The sequence below is a fragment of the Strix uralensis genome, chromosome 4 (genome assembly GCF_047716275.1).
Source record: "Strix uralensis isolate ZFMK-TIS-50842 chromosome 4, bStrUra1, whole genome shotgun sequence".
NCBI classification, from domain to species: domain Eukaryota; kingdom Metazoa; phylum Chordata; class Aves; order Strigiformes; family Strigidae; genus Strix; species Strix uralensis.
Genome location: NC_133975.1, coordinates 87,102,741 through 87,123,889, shown reverse-complemented (window position 1 = coordinate 87,123,889; position 21,149 = coordinate 87,102,741).

Genomic DNA, 21,149 nt, shown 5'->3' with positions numbered 1-21,149 from the left:
GGGTCTCTGTGCTTTCTTTCGTTCTGAACAAGTGTTACTGTTTTCTGCACAAAAGCGATTCTGCGAAGCAATGTGAACAGGCACAGAGAAGGTGCTAGCAGGGAATTCTCTGCCTGCCTTTCCCCAGTGCTCTGCAAGCTCTCCAGGACAACATAAAGTCTGGGACTCTGTGCTTTCTTTCATTCTGAACAAGTGTTACTGTTTTCTGCACAAAAGCGATTCTGCGAAGCAATGTGAACAGGCACAGAGAAGGTGCTAGCAGGGAATTCTCTGCCTGCCTTTCCCCATGGCTGTGCAAGCTCTCCAGGACAACAGCAAATCTGGGGCTCTGTGCTTTCTTTCATTCTGAACAAGTGTTAGTGTTTTCTGCACAAAAGCGATTCTGCGAAGCAATGTGAACACTTGGGCTTCCCAGGCACAGAGAAGGTGCTAGCAGGGAATTCTCTGCCTGCCTTTCCCCAGTGCTCTGCAAGCTCTCCAGGACAACAACAAATCTGGGGCTCTGTGCTTTCTTTCGTTCTGAACAAGTGTTACTGTTTTCTGCACAAAAGCGATTCTGCGAAGCAATGTGAACAGGCACAGAGAAGGTGCTAGCAGGGAATTCTCTGCCTGCCTTTCCCCAGTGCTCTGCAAGCTCTCCAGGACAACAACAAATCTGGTTCTCTGTGGTTTCTTTCGTTCTGAACAAGTGTTACTGTTTTCTGCACAAAAGCGATTCTGTGAAGCAATGTGAACAGGCACAGAGAAGGTGCTAGCAGGGAATTCTCTGCCTGCCTTTCCCCAGTGCTCTGCAAGCTCTCCAGGACAACAGCAAATCTGGGGCTCTGTGCTTTCTTTCGTTCTGAACAAGTGTTACTGTTTTCTGCACAAAAGCGATTCTGCGAAGCAATGTGAACAGGCACAGAGAAGGTGCTAGCAGGGAATTCTCTGCCTGCCTTTCCCTAGTGCTCTGCAAGCTCTCCAGGACAACAACAAATCTGGGGCTCTGTGCTTTCTTTCGTTCTGAACAAGTGTTACTGTTTTCTGCACAAAAGCGATTCTGCGAAGCAATGTGAACAGGCACAGAGAAGGTGCTAGCAGGGAATTCTCTGCCTGCCTTTCCCCAGTGCTCTGCAAGCTCTCCAGGACAACAACAAATCTGGGTCTCTGTGCTTTCTTTCGTTCTGAACAAGTGTTACTGTTTTCTGCACAAAAGCGATTCTGCGAAGCAATGTGAACAGGCACAGAGAAGGTGCTAGCAGGGAATTCTCTGCCTGCCTTTCCCCAGTGCTCTGCAAGCTCTCCAGGACAACAACAAATCTGGGTCTCTGTGCTTTCTTTCGTTCTGAACAAGTGTTACTGTTTTCTGCACAAAAGCGATTCTGCGAAGCAATGTGAACAGGCACAGAGAAGGTGCTAGCAGGGAATTCTCTGCCTGCCTTTCCCCAGTGCTCTGCAAGCTCTCCAGGACAACATAAAGTCTGGGGCTCTGTGCTTTCTTTCATTCTGAACAAGTGTTACTGTTTTCTGCACAAAAGCGATTCTGCGAAGCAATGTGAACAGGCACAGAGAAGGTGCTAGCAGGGAATTCTCTGCCTGCCTTTCCCCATGGCTGTGCAAGCTCTCCAGGACAACAGCAAATCTGGGGCTCTGTGCTTTCTTTCATTCTGAACAAGTGTTAGTGTTTTCTGCACAAAAGCGATTCTGCGAAGCAATGTGAACACTTGGGCTTCCCAGGCACAGAGAAGGTGCTAGCAGGGAATTCTCTGCCTGCCTTTCCCCAGTGCTCTGCAAGCTCCCCAGGACAACAGCAAATCTGGGGCTCTGTGCTTTCTTTCGTTCTGAACAAGTGTTACTGTTTTCTGCACAAAAGCGATTCTGCGAAGCAATGTGAACAGGCACAGAGAAGGTGCTAGCAGGGAATTCTCTGCCTGCCTTTCCCCAGTGCTCTGCAAGCTCTCCAGGACAACATAAAATCTGGGGCTCTGTGCTTTCTTTCGTTCTGAACAAGTGTTACTGTTTTCTGCACAAAAGCGATTCTGCGAAGCAATGTGAACAGGCACAGAGAAGGTGCTAGCAGGGAATTCTCTGCCTGCCTTTCCCCAGTGCTCTGCAAGCTCTCCAGGACAACATAAAATCTGGGGCTCTGTGCTTTCTTTCGTTCTGAACAAGTGTTACTGTTTTCTGCACAAAAGCGATTCTGCGAAGCAATGTGAACAGGCACAGAGAAGGTGCTAGCAGGGAATTCTCTGCCTGCCTTTCCCCAGTGCTCTGCAAGCTCTCCAGGACAACAACAAATCTGGGTCTCTGTGCTTTCTTTCGTTCTGAACAAGTGTTACTGTTTTCTGCACAAAAGCGATTCTGTGAAGCAATGTGAACAGGCACAGAGAAGGTGCTAGCAGGGAATTCTCTGCCTGCCTTTCCCCAGTGCTCTGCAAGCTCTCCAGACCAACATAAAGTCTGGGGCTCTGTGCTTTCTTTCGTTGTGAACAAGTGTTACTGTTTTCTGCACAAAAGCGATTCTGCGAAGCAATGTGAACACTTCTGCTTCCCAGGCACAGAGAAGGTGCTAGCAGGGAATTCTCTGCCTGCCTTCCCCCACTGCTCTGCAGCTCCCCAGGACAACAGCAAATCTGGGGCTCTGTGCTTTCTTTCGTTCTGAACAAGTGTTACTGTTTTCTGTACAAAAGCGATTCTGCGAAGCAATGTGAACAGGCACAGAGAAGGTGCTAGCAGGGAATTCTCTGCCTGCCTTTCCCCAGTGCTCTGCAAGCTCTCCAGGACAACAACAAATCTGGGTCTCTGTGCTTTCTTTCGTTCTGAACAAGTGTTACTGTTTTCTGCACAAAAGCGATTCTGTGAAGCAATGTGAACAGGCACAGAGAAGGTGCTAGCAGGGAATTCTCTGCCTGCCTTTCCCCAGTGCTCTGCAAGCTCTCCAGACCAACATAAAGTCTGGGGCTCTGTGCTTTCTTTCGTTGTGAACAAGTGTTACTGTTTTCTGCACAAAAGCGATTCTGCGAAGCAATGTGAACACTTCTGCTTCCCAGGCACAGAGAAGGTGCTAGCAGGGAATTCTCTGCCTGCCTTCCCCCACTGCTCTGCAGCTCCCCAGGACAACAGCAAATCTGGGGCTCTGTGCTTTCTTTCGTTCTGAACAAGTGTTACTGTTTTCTGCACAAAAGCGATTCTGCGAAGCAATGTGAACACTTCTGCTTCCCAGGCACAGAGAAGGTGCTAGCAGGGAATACTCTGCCTGCTTTTCCCCAGTGCTCTGCATGCTCTCCAGGACAACATAAAGTCTGGGGCTCTGTGCTTTCTTTCGTTCTGAACAAGTGTTACTGTTTTCTGCACAAAAGCGATTCTGCGAAGCAATGTGAACAGGCACAGAGAAGGTGCTAGCAGGGAATTCTCTGCCTGCCTTTCCCCAGTGCTCTGCAAGCTCTCCAGGACAACAACAAATCTGGTTCTCTGTGGTTTCTTTCGTTCTGAACAAGTGTTACTGTTTTCTGCACAAAAGCGATTCTGTGAAGCAATGTGAACAGGCACAGAGAAGGTGCTAGCAGGGAATTCTCTGCCTGCCTTTCCCCAGTGCTCTGCAAGCTCTCCAGGACAACATAAAGTCTGGGGCTCTGTGCTTTCTTTCGTTCTGAACAAGTGTTACTGTTTTCTGCACAAAAGCGATTCTGCGAAGCAATGTGAACAGGCACAGAGAAGGTGCTAGCAGGGAATTCTCTGCCTGCCTTTCCCCAGTGCTCTGCAAGCTCTCCAGGACAACAACAAATCTGGGTCTCTGTGCTTTCTTTCGTTCTGAACAAGTGTTACTGTTTTCTGCACAAAAGCGATTCTGCGAAGCAATGTGAACAGGCACAGAGAAGGTGCTAGCAGGGAATTCTCTGCCTGCCTTTCCCCAGTGCTCTGCAAGCTCTCCAGGACAACAACAAATCTGGGTCTCTGTGCTTTCTTTCGTTCTGAACAAGTGTTACTGTTTTCTGCACAAAAGCGATTCTGCGAAGCAATGTGAACAGGCACAGAGAAGGTGCTAGCAGGGAATTCTCTGCCTGCCTTTCCCCAGTGCTCTGCAAGCTCTCCAGGACAACAACAAATCTGGGTCTCTGTGCTTTCTTTCGTTCTGAACAAGTGTTACTGTTTTCTGCACAAAAGCGATTCTGCGAAGCAATGTGAACAGGCACAGAGAAGGTGCTAGCAGGGAATTCTCTGCCTGCCTTTCCCCATGGCTGTGCAAGCTCTCCAGGACAACAGCAAATCTGGGGCTCTGTGCTTTCTTTCATTCTGAACAAGTGTTAGTGTTTTCTGCACAAAAGCGATTCTGCGAAGCAATGTGAACACTTGGGCTTCCCAGGCACAGAGAAGGTGCTAGCAGGGAATTCTCTGCCTGCCTTTCCCCAGTGCTCTGCAAGCTCTCCAGGACAACAACAAATCTGGGGCTCTGTGCTTTCTTTCGTTCTGAACAAGTGTTACTGTTTTCTGCACAAAAGCGATTCTGCGAAGCAATGTGAACAGGCACAGAGAAGGTGCTAGCAGGGAATTCTCTGCCTGCCTTTCCCCAGTGCTCTGCAAGCTCTCCAGGACAACAACAAATCTGGTTCTCTGTGGTTTCTTTCGTTCTGAACAAGTGTTACTGTTTTCTGCACAAAAGCGATTCTGTGAAGCAATGTGAACAGGCACAGAGAAGGTGCTAGCAGGGAATTCTCTGCCTGCCTTTCCCCAGTGCTCTGCAAGCTCTCCAGGACAACATAAAGTCTGGGGCTCTGTGCTTTCTTTCGTTCTGAACAAGTGTTACTGTTTTCTGCACAAAAGCGATTCTGCGAAGCAATGTGAACAGGCACAGAGAAGGTGCTAGCAGGGAATTCTCTGCCTGCCTTTCCCCAGTGCTCTGCAAGCTCTCCAGGACAACAACAAATCTGGGTCTCTGTGCTTTCTTTCGTTCTGAACAAGTGTTACTGTTTTCTGCACAAAAGCGATTCTGCGAAGCAATGTGAACAGGCACAGAGAAGGTGCTAGCAGGGAATTCTCTGCCTGCCTTTCGCCAGTGCTCTGCAAGCTCTCCAGGACAACAACAAATCTGGGTCTCTGTGCTTTCTTTCGTTCTGAACAAGTGTTACTGTTTTCTGCACAAAAGCGATTCTGCGAAGCAATGTGAACAGGCACAGAGAAGGTGCTAGCAGGGAATTCTCTGCCTGCCTTTCCCCAGTGCTCTGCAAGCTCTCCAGGACAACAACAAATCTGGGTCGCTGTGCTTTCTTTCGTTCTGAACAAGTGTTACTGTTTTCTGCACAAAAGCGATTCTGCGAAGCAATGTGAACAGGCACAGAGAAGGTGCTAGCAGGGAATTCTCTGCCTGCCTTTCCCCAGTGCTCTGCAAGCTCTCCAGGACAACATAAAGTCTGGGACTCTGTGCTTTCTTTCATTCTGAACAAGTGTTACTGTTTTCTGCACAAAAGCGATTCTGCGAAGCAATGTGAACAGGCACAGAGAAGGTGCTAGCAGGGAATTCTCTGCCTGCCTTTCCCCATGGCTGTGCAAGCTCTCCAGGACAACAGCAAATCTGGGGCTCTGTGCTTTCTTTCATTCTGAACAAGTGTTAGTGTTTTCTGCACAAAAGCGATTCTGCGAAGCAATGTGAACACTTGGGCTTCCCAGGCACAGAGAAGGTGCTAGCAGGGAATTCTCTGCCTGCCTTTCCCCAGTGCTCTGCAAGCTCTCCAGGACAACAACAAATCTGGGGCTCTGTGCTTTCTTTCGTTCTGAACAAGTGTTACTGTTTTCTGCACAAAAGCGATTCTGCGAAGCAATGTGAACAGGCACAGAGAAGGTGCTAGCAGGGAATTCTCTGCCTGCCTTTCCCCAGTGCTCTGCAAGCTCTCCAGGACAACAACAAATCTGGTTCTCTGTGGTTTCTTTCGTTCTGAACAAGTGTTACTGTTTTCTGCACAAAAGCGATTCTGTGAAGCAATGTGAACAGGGACAGAGAAGGTGCTAGCAGGGAATTCTCTGCCTGCCTTTCCCCAGTGCTCTGCAAGCTCTCCAGACCAACATAAAGTCTGGGGCTCTGTGCTTTCTTTCGTTCTGAACAAGTGTTACTGTTTTCTGCACAAAAGCGATTCTGCGAAGCAATGTGAACACTTCTGCTTCCCAGGCACAGAGAAGGTGCTAGCAGGGAATTCTCTGCCTGCCTTCCCCCACTGCTCTGCAGCTCCCCAGGACAACAGCAAATCTGGGGCTCTGTGCTTTCTTTCGTTCTGAACAAGTGTTACTGTTTTCTGCACAAAAGCGATTCTGCGAAGCAATTTGAATATGCACAGAGAAGGTGCTAGCAGGGAATTCTCTGCCTGCCTTTCCCCATGGCTGTGCAAGCTCTCCAGGACAAGAGCAAATCTGGGGCTCTGTGCTTTCTTTCATTCTGAACAAGTGTTAGTGTTTTCTGCACAAAAGCGATTCTGCGAAGCAATGTGAACACTTCTGCTTCCCAGGCACAGAGAAGGTGCTAGCAGGGAATACTCTGCCTGCTTTTCCCCAGTGCTCTGCATGCTCTCCAGGACAACATAAAGTCTGGGGCTCTGTGCTTTCTTTCGTTCTGAACAAGTGTTACTGTTTTCTGCACAAAAGCGATTCTGCGAAGCAATGTGAACAGGCACAGAGAAGGTGCTAGCAGGGAATTCTCTGCCTGCCTTTCCCCAGTGCTCTGCAAGCTCTCCAGGACAACAACAAATCTGGTTCTCTGTGGTTTCTTTCGTTCTGAACAAGTGTTACTGTTTTCTGCACAAAAGCGATTCTGTGAAGCAATGTGAACAGGCACAGAGAAGGTGCTAGCAGGGAATTCTCTGCCTGCCTTTCCCCAGTGCTCTGCAAGCTCTCCAGGACAACAGCAAATCTGGGGCTCTGTGCTTTCTTTCGTTCTGAACAAGTGTTACTGTTTTCTGCACAAAAGCGATTCTGCGAAGCAATGTGAACAGGCACAGAGAAGGTGCTAGCAGGGAATTCTCTGCCTGCCTTTCCCTAGTGCTCTGCAAGCTCTCCAGGACAACAACAAATCTGGGTCTCTGTGCTTTCTTTCGTTCTGAACAAGTGTTACTGTTTTCTGCACAAAAGCGATTCTGCGAAGCAATGTGAACAGGCACAGAGAAGGTGCTAGCAGGGAATTCTCTGCCTGCCTTTCCCCAGTGCTCTGCAAGCTCTCCAGGACAACAACAAATCTGGGTCTCTGTGCTTTCTTTCGTTCTGAACAAGTGTTACTGTTTTCTGCACAAAAGCGATTCTGCGAAGCAATGTGAACAGGCACAGAGAAGGTGCTAGCAGGGAATTCTCTGCCTGCCTTTCCCCAGTGCTCTGCAAGCTCTCCAGGACAACAACAAATCTGGGTCTCTGTGCTTTCTTTCGTTCTGAACAAGTGTTACTGTTTTCTGCACAAAAGCGATTCTGCGAAGCAATGTGAACAGGCACAGAGAAGGTGCTAGCAGGGAATTCTCTGCCTGCCTTTCCCCAGTGCTCTGCAAGCTCTCCAGGACAACATAAAGTCTGGGGCTCTGTGCTTTCTTTCATTCTGAACAAGTGTTACTGTTTTCTGCACAAAAGCGATTCTGCGAAGCAATGTGAACAGGCACAGAGAAGGTGCTAGCAGGGAATTCTCTGCCTGCCTTTCCCCATGGCTGTGCAAGCTCTCCAGGACAACAGCAAATCTGGGTCTCTGTGCTTTCTTTCGTTCTGAACAAGTGTTAGTGTTTTCTGCACAAAAGCGATTCTGCGAAGCAATGTGAACACTTGGGCTTCCCAGGCACAGAGAAGGTGCTAGCAGGGAATTCTCTGCCTGCCTTTCGCCAGTGCTCTGCAAGCTCTCCAGGACAACAACAAATCTGGGTCTCTGTCCTTTCTTTCGTTCTGAACAAGTGTTACTGTTTTCTGCACAAAAGCGATTCTGCGAAGCAATGTGAACAGGCACAGAGAAGGTGCTAGCAGGGAATTCTCTGCCTGCCTTTCCCCAGTGCTCTGCAAGCTCTCCAGGACAACAGCAAATCTGGGGCTCTGTGCTTTCTTTCGTTCTGAACAAGTGTTACTGTTTTCTGCACAAAAGCGATTCTGCGAAGCAATGTGAACAGGCACAGAGAAGGTGCTAGCAGGGAATTCTCTGCCTGCCTTTCCCTAGTGCTCTGCAAGCTCTCCAGGACAACATAAAATCTGGGGCTCTGTGCTTTCTTTCGTTCTGAACAAGTGTTACTGTTTTCTGCACAAAAGCGATTCTGCGAAGCAATGTGAACAGGCACAGAGAAGGTGCTAGCAGGGAATTCTCTGCCTGCCTTTCCCCAGTGCTCTGCAAGCTCTCCAGGACAACAACAAATCTGGTTCTCTGTGGTTTCTTTCGTTCTGAACAAGTGTTAGTGTTTTCTGCACAAAAGCGATTCTGTGAAGCAATGTGAACAGGCACAGAGAAGGTGCTAGCAGGGAATTCTCTGCCTGCCTTTCCCCAGTGCTCCGCAAGCTCTCCAGGACAACATAAAGTCTGGGGCTCTGTGCTTTCTTTCGTTGTGAACAAGTGTTACTGTTTTCTGCACAAAAGCGATTCTGCGAAGCAATGTGAACACTTCTGCTTCCCAGGCACAGAGAAGGTGCTAGCAGGGAATTCTCTGCCTGCCTTCCCCCACTGCTCTGCAGCTCCCCAGGACAACAGCAAATCTGGGGCTCTGTGCTTTCTTTCGTTCTGAACAAGTGTTACTGTTTTCTGCACAAAAGCGATTCTGCGAAGCAATTTGAATATGCACAGAGAAGGTGCTAGCAGGGAATTCTCTGCCTGCCTTTCCCCATGGCTGTGCAAGCTCTCCAGGACAACAGCAAATCTGGGGCTCTGTGCTTTCTTTCATTCTGAACAAGTGTTACTGTTTTCTGCACAAAAGCGATTCTGCGAAGCAATGTGAACACTTCTGCTTCCCAGGCACAGAGAAGGTGCTAGCAGGGAATTCTCTGCCTGCTTTTCCCCAGTGCTCTGCAAGCTCTCCAGGACAACATAAAGTCTGGGGCTCTGTGCTTTCTTTCGTTCTGAACAAGTGTTACTGTTTTCTGCACAAAAGCGATTCTGCGAAGCAATGTGAACAGGCACAGAGGAGGTGCTAGCAGGGAATTCTCTGCCTGCCTTTCCCCAGTGCTCTGCAAGCTCTCCAGGACAACAGCAAATCTGGGGCTCTGTGCTTTCTTTCGTTCTGAACAAGTGTTACTGTTTTCTGCACAAAAGCGATTCTGCGAAGCAATGTGAACAGGCACAGAGAAGGTGCTAGCAGGGAATTCTCTGCCTGCCTTTCCCCAGTGCTCTGCAAGCTCTCCAGGACAACAGCAAATCTGGGGCTCTGTGCTTTCTTTCGTTCTGAACAAGTGTTACTGTTTTCTGCACAAAAGCGATTCTGCGAAGCAATGTGAACAGGCACAGAGAAGGTGCTAGCAGGGAATTCTCTGCCTGCCTTTCCCTAGTGCTCTGCAAGCTCTCCAGGACAACAACAAATCTGGGTCTCTGTGCTTTCTTTCGTTCTGAACAAGTGTTACTGTTTTCTGCACAAAAGCGATTCTGCGAAGCAATGTGAACAGGCACAGGAAGGTGCTAGCAGGGAATTCTCTGCCTGCCTTTCCCCAGTGCTCTGCAAGCTCTCCAGGACAACAACAAATCTGGGTCTCTGTGCTTTCTTTCGTTCTGAACAAGTGTTACTGTTTTCTGCACAAAAGCGATTCTGCGAAGCAATGTGAACAGGCACAGAGAAGGTGCTAGCAGGGAATTCTCTGCCTGCCTTTCCCCAGTGCTCTGCAAGCTCTCCAGGACAACAACAAATCTGGTTCTCTGTGCTTTCTTTCGTTCTGAACAAGTGTTACTGTTTTCTGCACAAAAGCGATTCTGCGAAGCAATGTGAACAGGCACAGAGAAGGTGCTAGCAGGGAATTCTCTGCCTGCCTTTCCCCAGTGCTCTGCAAGCTCTCCAGGACAACATAAAGTCTGGGGCTCTGTGCTTTCTTTCATTCTGAACAAGTGTTACTGTTTTCTGCACAAAAGCGATTCTGCGAAGCAATGTGAACACTTCTGCTTCCCAGGCACAGAGAAGGTGCTAGCAGGGAATTCTCTGCCTGCCTTTCCCCACTGCTCTGCAGCTCCCCAGGACAACAGCAAATCTGGGGCTCTGTGCTTTCTTTCGTTCTGAACAAGTGTTACTGTTTTCTGCACAAAAGCGATTCTGCGAAGCAATGTGAACAGGCACAGAGGAGGTGCTAGCAGGGAATTCTCTGCCTGCCTTTCCCCAGTGCTCTGTAAGCTCTCCAGGACAACAACAAATCTGGTTCTCTGTGGTTTCTTTCGTTCTGAACAAGTGTTACTGTTTTCTGCACAAAAGCGATTCTGTGAAGCAATGTGAACAGGCACAGAGAAGGTGCTAGCAGGGAATTCTCTGCCTGCCTTTCCCCAGTGCTCTGCAAGCTCTCCAGGACAACAGCAAATCTGGGGCTCTGTGCTTTCTTTCGTTCTGAACAAGTGTTACTGTTTTCTGCACAAAAGCGATTCTGCGAAGCAATGTGAACAGGCACAGAGAAGGTGCTAGCAGGGAATTCTCTGCCTGCCTTTCCCCAGTGCTCTGCAAGCTCTCCAGGACAACATAAAATCTGGGGCTCTATGCTCTCTTTCGTTCTGAACAAGTGTTAGTGTTTTCTGCACAAAAGCGATTCTGCGAAGCAATGTGAACAGGCACAGAGAAGGTGCTAGCAGGGAATTCTCTGCCTGCCTTTCCCCAGTGCTCTGCAAGCTCTCCAGGACAACAGCAAATCTGGGGCTCTGTGCTTTCTTTCGTTCTGAACAAGTGTTACTGTTTTCTGCACAAAAGCGATTCTGCGAAGCAATGTGAACAGGGACAGAGAAGGTGCTAGCAGGGAATTCTCTGCCTGCCTTTCCCCAGTGCTCTGCAGCTCCCCAGGACAACAGCAAATCTGGGGCTCTGTGCTTTCTTTCGTTCTGAACAAGTGTTAGTGTTTTCTGCACAAAAGCGATTCTGCGAAGCAATTTGAATATGCACAGAGAAGGTGCTAGCAGGGAATTCTCTGCCTGCCTTTCCCCAGTGCTCTGCAAGCTCTCCAGGACAACAACAAATCTGGGGCTCTGTGCTTTCTTTCGTTCTGAACAAGTGTTACTGTTTTCTGCACAAAAGCGATTCTGTGAAGCAATGTGAACAGGCACAGAGAAGGTGCTAGCAGGGAATTCTCTGCCTGCCTTTCCCCAGTGCTCTGCAAGCTCTCCAGGACAACAGCAAATCTGGGGCTCTGTGCTTTCTTTCGTTCTGAACAAGTGTTACTGTTTTCTGCACAAAAGCGATTCTGCGAAGCAATGTGAACAGGCACAGGAAGGTGCTAGCAGGGAATTCTCTGCCTGCCTTTCCCCAGTGCTCTGCAAGCTCTCCAGGACAACATAAAGTCTGGGGCTCTGTGCTTTCTTTCGTTGTGAACAAGTGTTACTGTTTTCTGCACAAAAGCGATTCTGCGAAGCAATGTGAACAGGCACAGAGAAGGTGCTAGCAGGGAATTCTCTGCCTGCCTTTCCCCAGTGCTCTGCAAGCTCTCCAGGACAACAACAAATCTGGTTCTCTGTGCTTTCTTTCGTTCTGAACAAGTGTTACTGTTTTCTGCACAAAAGCGATTCTGCGAAGCAATGTGAACAGGCACAGAGAAGGTGCTAGCAGGGAATTCTCTGCCTGCCTTTCCCCAGTGCTCTGCAAGCTCTCCAGGACAACATAAAGTCTGGGGCTCTGTGCTTTCTTTCATTCTGAACAAGTGTTACTGTTTTCTGCACAAAAGCGATTCTGCGAAGCAATGTGAACACTTCTGCTTCCCAGGCACAGAGAAGGTGCTAGCAGGGAATTCTCTGCCTGCCTTTCCCCACTGCTCTGCAGCTCCCCAGGACAACAGCAAATCTGGGGCTCTGTGCTTTCTTTCGTTCTGAACAAGTGTTACTGTTTTCTGCACAAAAGCGATTCTGCGAAGCAATGTGAATATGCACAGAGAAGGTGCTAGCAGGGAATTCTCTGCCTGCCTTTCCCCAGTGCTCTGCAAGCTCTCCAGGACAACAACAAATCTGGGGCTCTGTGCTTTCTTTCGTTCTGAACAAGTGTTACTGTTTTCTGCACAAAAGCGATTCTGCGAAGCAATGTGAACAGGCACAGAGGAGGTGCTAGCAGGGAATTCTCTGCCTGCCTTTCCCCAGTGCTCTGTAAGCTCTCCAGGACAACAACAAATCTGGTTCTCTGTGGTTTCTTTCGTTCTGAACAAGTGTTACTGTTTTCTGCACAAAAGCGATTCTGTGAAGCAATGTGAACAGGGACAGAGAAGGTGCTAGCAGGGAATTCTCTGCCTGCCTTTCCCCAGTGCTCTGCAAGCTCTCCAGGACAACAGCAAATCTGGGGCTCTGTGCTTTCTTTCGTTCTGAACAAGTGTTACTGTTTTCTGCACAAAAGCGATTCTGCGAAGCAATGTGAACAGGCACAGAGAAGGTGCTAGCAGGGAATTCTCTGCCTGCCTTTCCCCAGTGCTCTGCAAGCTCTCCAGGACAACATAAAATCTGGGGCTCTATGCTCTCTTTCGTTCTGAACAAGTGTTAGTGTTTTCTGCACAAAAGCGATTCTGCGAAGCAATGTGAACAGGCACAGAGAAGGTGCTAGCAGGGAATTCTCTGCCTGCCTTTCCCCAGTGCTCTGCAAGCTCTCCAGGACAACAGCAAATCTGGTTCTCTGTGGTTTCTTTCGTTCTGAACAAGTGTTACTGTTTTCTGCACAAAAGCGATTCTGCGAAGCAATGTGAACAGGGACAGAGAAGGTGCTAGCAGGGAATTCTCTGCCTGCCTTTCCCCAGTGCTCTGCAGCTCCCCAGGACAACAGCAAATCTGGGGCTCTGTGCTTTCTTTCGTTCTGAACAAGTGTTAGTGTTTTCTGCACAAAAGCGATTCTGCGAAGCAATTTGAATATGCACAGAGAAGGTGCTAGCAGGGAATTCTCTGCCTGCCTTTCCCCAGTGCTCTGCAAGCTCTCCAGGACAACAACAAATCTGGGGCTCTGTGCTTTCTTTCGTTCTGAACAAGTGTTACTGTTTTCTGCACAAAAGCGATTCTGTGAAGCAATGTGAACAGGCACAGAGAAGGTGCTAGCAGGGAATTCTCTGCCTGCCTTTCCCCAGTGCTCTGCAAGCTCTCCAGGACAACAGCAAATCTGGGGCTCTGTGCTTTCTTTCGTTCTGAACAAGTGTTACTGTTTTCTGCACAAAAGCGATTCTGCGAAGCAATGTGAACAGGCACAGAGAAGGTGCTAGCAGGGAATTCTCTGCCTGCCTTTCCCCAGTGCTCTGCAAGCTCTCCAGGACAACATAAAGTCTGGGGCTCTGTGCTTTCTTTCGTTGTGAACAAGTGTTACTGTTTTCTGCACAAAAGCGATTCTGCGAAGCAATGTGAACACTTCTGCTTCCCAGGCACAGAGAAGGTGCTAGCAGGGAATTCTCTGCCTGCCTTTCCCCAGTGCTCTGCAAGCTCTTCAGGACAACAACAAATCTGGGTCTCTGTGCTTTCTTTCGTTCTGAACAAGTGTTACTGTTTTCTGCACAAAAGCGATTCTGCGAAGCAATGTGAACAGGCACAGAGAAGGTGATAGCAGGGAATTCTCTGCCTGCCTTTCCCCAGTGCTCTGCAAGCTCTCCAGGACAACAACAAATCTGGGTCTCTGTGCTTTCTTTCGTTCTGAACAAGTGTTACTGTTTTCTGCACAAAAGCGATTCTGCGAAGCAATGTGAACAGGCACAGAGAAGGTGCTAGCAGGGAATTCTCTGCCTGCCTTTCCCCAGTGCTCTGCAAGCTCTCCAGGACAACATAAAGTCTGGGGCTTTGTGCTTTCTTTCGTTGTGAACAAGTGTTACTGTTTTCTGCACAAAAGCGATTCTGCGAAGCAATGTGAACACTTCTGCTTCCCAGGCACAGAGAAGGTGCTAGCAGGGAATTCTCTGCCTGCCTTTCCCCAGTGCTCTGCAAGCTCTCCAGGACAACATAAAATCTGGAGCTCGGTGCTTTCTTTCGTTCTGAACAAGTGTTAGTGTTTTCTGCACAAAAGCGATTCTGCGAAGCAATGTGAACAGGCACAGAGAAGGTGCTAGCAGGGAATTCTCTGCCTGCCTTTCCCCAGTGCTCTGCAAGCTCTCCAGGACAACAGCAAATCTGGGGCTCTGTGCTTTCTTTCGTTCTGAACAAGTGTTACTGTTTTCTGCACAAAAGCGATTCTGCGAAGCAATGTGAACAGGCACAGAGAAGGTGCTAGCAGGGAATTCTCTGCCTGCCTTTCCCCAGTGCTCTGCAAGCTCTCCAGGACAACAGCAAATCTGGGGCTCTGTGCTTTCTTTCGTTCTGAACAAGTGTTACTGTTTTCTGCACAAAAGCGATTCTGCGAAGCAATGTGAACAGGCACAGAGGAGGTGCTAGCAGGGAATTCTCTGCCTGCCTTTCCCCAGTGCTCTGCAAGCTCTCCAGGACAACAACAAATCTGGTTCTCTGTGGTTTCTTTCGTTCTGAACAAGTGTTACTGTTTTCTGCACAAAAGCGATTCTGTGAAGCAATGTGAACAGGCACAGAGAAGGTGCTAGCAGGGAATTCTCTGCCTGCCTTTCCCCAGTGCTCTGCAAGCTCTCCAGGACAACAGCAAATCTGGGTCTCTGTGCTTTGTTTCGTTCTGAACAAGTGTTACTGTTTTCTGCACAAAAGCGATTCTGCGAAGCAATGTGAACAGGCACAGAGAAGGTGCTAGCAGGGAATTCTCTGCCTGCCTTTCCCCAGTGCTCTGCAAGCTCTCCAGGACAACATAAAGTCTGGGGCTCTGTGCTTTCTTTCGTTGTGAACAAGTGTTACTGTTTTCTGCACAAAAGCAATTCTGCGAAGCAATGTGAACAGGCACAGAGAAGGTGCTAGCAGGGAATTCTCTGCCTGCCTTTCCCCAGTGCTCTGCAAGCTCTCCAGGACAACAACAAATCTGGGTCTCTGTGTTTTCTTTCGTTCTGAACAAGTGTTACTGTTTTCTGCACAAAAGCGATTCTGCGAAGCAATGTGAACAGGCACAGAGAAGGTGCTAGCAGGGAATTCTCTGCCTGCCTTTCCCCAGTGCTCTGCAAGCTCTCCAGGACAACATAAAGTCTGGGGCTTTGTGCTTTCTTTCGTTGTGAACAAGTGTTAATGTTTTCTGCACAAAAGCGATTCTGCGAAGCAATGTGAACACTTCTGCTTCCCAGGCACAGAGAAGGTGCTAGCAGGGAATTCTCTGCCTGCCTTTCCCCCGGGCTCTGCAAGCTCTCCAGGACAACATAAAATCTGGAGCTCGGTGCTTTCTTTCGTTCTGAACAAGTGTTAGTGTTTTCTGCACAAAAGCGATTCTGCGAAGCAATGTGAACAGGCACAGAGAAGGTGCTAGCAGGGAATTCTCTGCCTGCCTTTCCCCAGTGCTCTGCAAGCTCTCCAGGACAACAGCAAATCTGGGGCTCTGTGCTTTCTTTCGTTCTGAACAAGTGTTACTGTTTTCTGCACAAAAGCGATTCTGCGAAGCAATGTGAACACTTCTGCTTCCCAGGCACAGAGAAGGTGCTAGCAGGGAATACTCTGCCTGCTTTTCCCCAGTGCTCTGCAAGCTCTCCAGGACAACATAAAGTCTGGGGCTCTGTGCTTTCTTTCGTTCTGAACAAGTGTTACTGTTTTCTGCACAAAAGCGATTCTGCGAAGCAATGTGAACAGGCACAGAGGAGGTGCTAGCAGGGAATTCTCTGCCTGCCTTTCCCCAGTGCTCTGCAAGCTCTCCAGGACAACAACAAATCTGGTTCTCTGTGGTTTCTTTCGTTCTGAACAAATGTTATTGTTTTCTGCACAAAAGCGATTCTGCGAAGCAATGTGAACAGGCACAGAGAAGGTGCTAGCAGGGAATTCTCTGCCTGCCTTTCCCCAGTGCTCTGCAAGCTCTCCAGGACAACAGCAAATCTGGGGCTCTGTGCTTTCTTTCGTTCTGAACAAGTGTTACTGTTTTCTGCACAAAAGCGATTCTGCGAAGCAATGTGAACAGGCACAGAGAAGGTGCTAGCAGGGAATTCTCTGCCTGCCTTTCCCTAGTGCTCTGCAAGCTCTCCAGGACAACAACAAATCTGGGTCTCTGTGCTTTCTTTCGTTCTGAACAAGTGTTACTGTTTTCTGCACAAAAGCGATTCTGCGAAGCAATGTGAACAGGCACAGAGAAGGTGCTAGCAGGGAATTCTCTGCCTGCCTTTCCCCAGTGCTCTGCAAGCTCTCCAGGACAACAACAAATCTGGGTCTCTGTGCTTTCTTTCGTTCTGAACAAGTGTTACTTTTTTCTGCACAAAAGCGATTCTGCGAAGCAATGTGAACAGGCACAGAGAAGGTGCTAGCAGGGAATTCTCTGCCTGCCTTTCCCCAGTGCTCTGCAAGCTCTCCAGGACAACAACAAATCTGGGTCTCTGTGCTTTCTTTCGTTCTGAACAAGTGTTACTGTTTTCTGCACAAAAGCGATTCTGCGAAGCAATGTGAACAGGCACAGAGAAGGTGCTAGCAGGGAATTCTCTGCCTGCCTTTCCCCAGTGCTCTGCAAGCTCTCCAGGACAACATAAAGTCTGGGGCTCTGTGCTTTCTTTCATTCTGAACAAGTGTTACTGTTTTCTGCACAAAAGCGATTCTGCGAAGCAATGTGAACACTTCTGCTTCCCAGGCACAGAGAAGGTGCTAGCAGGGAATTCTCTGCCTGCCTTCCCCCACTGCTCTGCAGCTCCCCAGGACAACAGCAAATCTGGGGCTCTGTGCTTTCTTTCGTTGTGAACAAGTGTTACTGTTTTCTGCACAAAAGCGATTCTGCGAAGCAATGTGAATATGCACAGAGAAGGTGCTAGCAGGGAATTCTCTGCCTGCCTTTCCCCAGTGCTCTGCAAGCTCTCCAGGACAACAACAAATCTGGGGCTCTGTGCTTTCTTTCGTTCTGAACAAGTGTTACTGTTTTCTGCACAAAAGCGATTCTGCGAAGCAATGTGAACAGGCACAGAGGAGGTGCTAGCAGGGAATTCTCTGCCTGCCTTTCCCCAGTGCTCTGTAAGCTCTCCAGGACAACAACAAATCTGGTTCTCTGTGGTTTCTTTCGTTCTGAACAAGTGTTACTGTTTTCTGCACAAAAGCGATTCTGTGAAGCAATGTGAACATGCACAGAGAAGGTGCTAGCAGGGAATTCTCTGCCTGCCTTTCCCCAGTGCTCTGCAAGCTCTCCAGGACAACAGCAAATCTGGGGCTCTGTGCTTTCTTTCGTTCTGAACAAGTGTTACTGTTTTCTGCACAAAAGCGATTCTGCGAAGCAATGTGAACAGGCACAGAGAAGGTGCTAGCAGGGAATTCTCTGCCTGCCTTTCCCCAGTGCTCTGCAAGCTCTCCAGGACAACATAAAATCTGGGGCTCTGTGCTCTCTTTCGTTCTGAACAAGTGTTACTGTTTTCTGCACAAAAGCGATTCTGCGAAGCAATGTGAACAGGCACAGAGAAGGTGCTAGCAGGGAATTCTCTGCCTGCCTTTCCCCAGTGCTCTGCAAGCTCTCCAGGACAACATAAAGTCTGGGTCTCTGTGCTTTCTTTCGTTCTGAACAAGTGTTACTGTTTTCTGCACAAAAGCGATTCTGCGAAGCAATGTGAACACTTCTGCTTCCCAGGCACAGAGAAGGTGCTAGCAGGGAATTCTCTGCCTGCCTTTCCCCAGGGCTCTGCAAGCTCTCCAGGACAACATAAAATCTGGAGCTCGGTGCTTTCTTTCGTTCTGAACAAGTGTTAGTGTTTTCTGCACAAAAGCGATTCTGCGAAGCAATGTGAACAGGCACAGAGAAGGTGCTAGCAGGGAATTCTCTGCCTGCCTTTCCCCAGTGCTCTGCAAGCTCTCCAGGACAACAGCAAATCTGGGGCTCTGTGCTTTCTTTCGTTCTGAACAAGTGTTACTGTTTTCTGCACAAAAGCGATTCTGCGAAGCAATGTGAACAGGCACAGAGAAGGTGCTAGCAGGGAATTCTCTGCCTGCCTTTCCCCAGTGCTCTGCAAGCTCTCCAGGACAACAGCAAATCTGGGGCTCTGTGCTTTCTTTCGTTCTGAACAAGTGTTACTGTTTTCTGCACAAAAGCGATTCTGCGAAGCAATGTGAACAGGCACAGAGAAGGTGCTAGCAGGGAATTCTCTGCCTGCCTTTCCCCAGTGCTCTGCAAGCTCTCCAGGACAACAGCAAATCTGGGGCTCTGTGCTTTCTTTCGTTCTGAACAAGTGTTACTGTTTTCTGCACAAAAGCGATTCTGCGAAGCAATGTGAACAGGCACAGAGGAGGTGCTAGCAGGGAATTCTCTGCCTGCCTTTCCCCAGTGCTCTGCAAGCTCTCCAGGACAACAACAAATCTGGTTCTCTGTGGTTTCTTTCGTTCTGAACAAGTGTTACTGTTTTCTGCACAAAAGCGATTCTGTGAAGCAATGTGAACAGGCACAGAGAAGGTGCTAGCAGGGAATTCTCTGCCTGCCTTTCCCCAGTGCTCTGCAAGCTCTCCAGGACAACAGCAAATCTGGGTCTCTGTGCTTTCTTTCGTTCTGAACAAGTGTTACTGTTTTCTGCACAAAAGCGATTCTGCGAAGCAATGTGAACAGGCACAGAGAAGGTGCTAGCAGGGAATTCTCTGCCTGCCTTTCCCCAGTGCTCTGCAAGCTCTCCAGGACAACAACAAATCTGGGTCTCTGTGCTTTGTTTCGTTCTGAACAAGTGTTACTGTTTTCTGCACAAAAGCGATTCTGCGAAGCAATGTGAACAGGCACAGAGAAGGTGCTAGCAGGGAATTCTCTGCCTGCCTTTCCCCAGTGCTCTGCAAGCTCTCCAGGACAACATAAAGTCTGGGGCTCTGTGCTTTCTTTCGTTGTGAACAAGTGTTACTGTTTTCTGCACAAAAGCGATTCTGCGAAGCAATGTGAACAGGCACAGAGAAGGTGCTAGCAGGGAATTCTCTGCCTGCCTTTCCCCAGTGCTCTGCAAGCTCTCCAGGACAACAACAAATCTGGGTCTCTGTGTTTTCTTTCGTTCTGAACAAGTGTTACTGTTTTCTGCACAAAAGCGATTCTGCGAAGCAATGTGAACAGGCACAGAGAAGGTGCTAGCAGGGAATTCTCTGCCTGCCTTTCCCCAGTGCTCTGCAAGCTCTCCAGGACAACATAAAGTCTGGGGCTTTGTGCTTTCTTTCGTTGTGAACAAGTGTTACTGTTTTCTGCACAAAAGCGATTCTGCGAAGCAATGTGAACACTTCTGCTTCCCAGGCACAGAGAAGGTGCTAGCAGGGAATTCTCTGCCTGCCTTTCCCCAGGGCTCTGCAAGCTCTCCAGGACAACATAAAATCTGGAGCTCGGTGCTTTCTTTCGTTCTGAACAAGTGTTAGTGTTTTCTGCACAAAAGCGATTCTGCGAAGCAATGTGAACAGGCACAGAGAAGGTGCTAGCAGGGAATTCTCTGCCTGCCTTTCCCCAGTGCTCTGCAAGCTCTCCAGGACAACAGCAAATCTGGGGCTCTGTGCTTTCTTTCGTTCTGAACAAGTGTTACTGTTTTCTGCACAAAAGCGATTCTGCGAAGCAATGTGAACACTTCTGCTTCCCAGGCACAGAGAAGGTGCTAGCAGGGAATACTCTGCCTGCTTTTCCCCAGTGCTCTGCAAGCTCTCCAGGACAACATAAAGTCTGGGGCTCTGTGCTTTCTTTCGTTCTGAACAAGTGTTACTGTTTTCTGCACAAAAGCGATTCTGCGAAGCAATGTGAACAGGCACAGAGGAGGTGCTAGCAGGGAATTCTCTGCCTGCCTTTCCCCAGTGCTCTGCAAGCTCTCCAGGACAACAACAAATCTGGTTCTCTGTGGTTTCTTTCGTTCTGAACAAGTGTTACTGTTTTCTGCACAAAAGCGATTCTGCGAAGCAATGTGAACAGGCACAGAGAAGGTGCTAGCAGGGAATTCTCTGCCTGCCTTTCCCCAGTGCTCTGCAAGCTCTCCAGGACAACAGCAAATCTGGGGCTCTGTGCTTTCTTTCGTTCTGAACAAGTGTTACTGTTTTCTGCACAAAAGCGATTCTGCGAAGCAATGTGAACAGGCACAGAGAAGGTGCTAGCAGGGAATTCTCTGCCTGCCTTTCCCTAGTGCTCTGCAAGCTCTCCAGGACAACAACAAATCTGGGTCTCTGTGCTTTCTTTCGTTCTGAACAAGTGTTACTGTTTTCTGCACAAAAGCGATTCTGCGAAGCAATGTGAACAGGCACAGAGAAGGTGCTAGCAGGGAATTCTCTGCCTGCCTTTCCCCAGTGCTCTGCAAGCTCTCCAGGACAACAACAAATCTGGGTCTCTGTGCTTTCTTTCGTTCTGAACAAGTGTTACTGTTTTCTGCACAAAAGCGATTCTGCGAAGCAATGTGAACAGGCACAGAGAAGGTGCTAGCAGGGAATTCTCTGCCTGCCTTTCCCCAGTGCTCTGCAAGCTCTCCAGGACAACATAAAGTCTGGGGCTCTGTGCTTTCTTTCATTCTGAACAAGTGTTACTGTTTTCTGCACAAAAGCGATTCTGCGAAGCAATGTGAACACTTCTGCTTCCCAGGCACAGAGAAGGTGCTAGCAGGGAATTCTCTGCCTGCCTTCCCCCACTGCTCTGCAGCTCCCCAGGACAACAGCAAATCTGGGGCTCTGTGCTTTCTTTCGTTGTGAACAAGTGTTACTGTTTTCTGCACAAAAGCGATTCTGCGAAGCAATGTGAATATGCACAGAGAAGGTGCTAGCAGGGAATTCTCTGCCTGCCTTTCCCCAGTGCTCTGCAAGCTCTCCAGGACAACAACAAATCTGGGGCTCTGTGCTTTCTTTCGTTCTGAACAAGTGTTACTGTTTTCTGCACAAAAGCGCTTCTGCGAAGCAATGTGAACAGGCACAGAGGAGGTGCTAGCAGGGAATTCTCTGCCTGCCTTTCCCCAGTGCTCTGTAAGCTCTCCAGGACAACAACAAATCTGGTTCTCTGTGGTTTCTTTCGTTCTGAACAAGTGTTACTGTTTTCTGCACAAAAGCGATTCTGTGAAGCAATGTGAACAGGCACAGAGAAGGT